This window comes from Capsicum annuum, chromosome 3, assembly GCF_002878395.1.
Source record: "Capsicum annuum cultivar UCD-10X-F1 chromosome 3, UCD10Xv1.1, whole genome shotgun sequence".
NCBI lineage: Eukaryota > Viridiplantae > Streptophyta > Magnoliopsida > Solanales > Solanaceae > Capsicum > Capsicum annuum.
In genome coordinates this window covers 123657550-123659139 of record NC_061113.1, presented here as the reverse complement: position 1 = coordinate 123659139, position 1590 = coordinate 123657550, and the positions used below count along the sequence as shown (strand labels likewise).

Below are 1590 nucleotides of genomic sequence, written 5' to 3'. Positions count from 1 at the left end.
GTTCTTATTCTTTTATGAAATAAGGGGTTCGAATTAGTATCTAGGATAGGGATATACCTAGAAGCCTAGTTTTGTTCAATTGCAAGAAGATAACTTTATGAATCTAGAAGAATTGTTGTATCTCTGCGGGAGTTGTGGTTGCAATATTCAATAGATAGAATATTCAAGGTCGAGAGACCAAAATCGTTGCTAAATCCTTACGAATCAACAACCCGATAACCAATTATACTCCTATAAAAATAGAGATTTGTATGACTGGTTGAAATGTATCAACCCTAGAATTCTCATTATTAATGTTTACAACCGTAGCTTGCTTTGCTCTAGTCACAACTTGTTATTTTTTATTTATTAATTTACATTTTTATTCTTAATTTCACAATCATCCTGATACTTTACAACACTTAATACCTCGTTGTCAAAAACTGAATGTTGGGTAAATTTCTTATTGCTTAGTCCTCGTAGGAACTATATTTAACTTTTTAAGTCACTATATTACTTGTACAATCGCGTCCACTTGCGTGTGCGTCTGAGTCGCAAAAAGTTTTTATCCCCGTTGCCATGGACTAGTATAATTAGTAAATTGATAAATGTTTGGTTTTTGATATTAAGTGTTGACAACTTGATCTTAGCGGCTGAATTTTTTAAGGTTTAGCTAAATACAGGACTGGCGAGAGACAAAGAGTTGGTAGAGCCTTTTGTAGAACTAGAACAAATCTTTCAACAAAGGCGAAGAATAGCTGAACAAAGAAATGATCTAGCCAATCCAAATGTCGAAAATGTCCCATCTTCGGTTATCCTAGTTGTTCCTGCTCAGCCAACTGCTAGACCTATTCGTGAGGTAGCAATCCCACTCACGAACCATCTGACGCACAGTATTCACAAGCCCGAACTAGGTGGTTGATTTGAATTAAAGAAGAATATGGTGGAATTGTTGAATTTAGCGGGGCAATTCCATGGACTTTCACATAAAGATGCACAACAACACATATAGACTTTCCTTCAAATAAGCGATACTTACATTCCTGAAGGGGTAAATTCTGATTTTTTAAGATTGACACTCTTTTCTTTCTCTCTAATGGGGAAAGCAAAAAGGTGGTTACATGATGAACCACCACTCTCCATCACTTCATAGGAAGATCTAGCTTGGAAGTTCCTCATTTGATTCTTTCCATCAAGGAAGGCTGCACATTTGAGAAGCGAGATCTTGAGTTTTAGACAGAAAGAAGGAGAGAATCTCTACCAAGCTTGGGAGAGATTTAAGGGTATGCTCAAAAATTTCTCTCACCATCATCAGTCTAATGATGTTCTTGTTCATACTTTCATTGAGGGATTGGAGACAAATATGAAAATTCTCTTGGATTCAGTAGTTGGTGGACAGACCCTTGAGAAGACGTATGAAGAATTATACACACTGCTGAATTGGGTTTCATAAGGGAACCCTGATTGGCATGCTGATTTGAGGAGTGCTCCTAAAAAGGTTATAGGGGTATTAGAGGTAGACCAATTTACTGTATTACAAGCACAGATCATAGCAATGCAAAATCATATGATTACTCATCTTAATAACATAAAGTTGGGGGTTACATAAAC

At 36.4% G+C, this 1590-nt stretch overlaps 1 non-coding gene across 1 annotated transcript; it reads right to left on the bottom strand.

Annotated features, from left to right (window-relative positions):
- Positions 1-1186: 1186 nt before the first annotated feature.
- On the bottom strand, positions 1187-1293 carry LOC124897513. The gene has a single exon (XR_007054225.1). It is a non-coding gene; the product is annotated as a small nucleolar RNA R71 (small nucleolar RNA).
- Between the last annotated feature and the right edge of the window lie 297 nt (positions 1294-1590).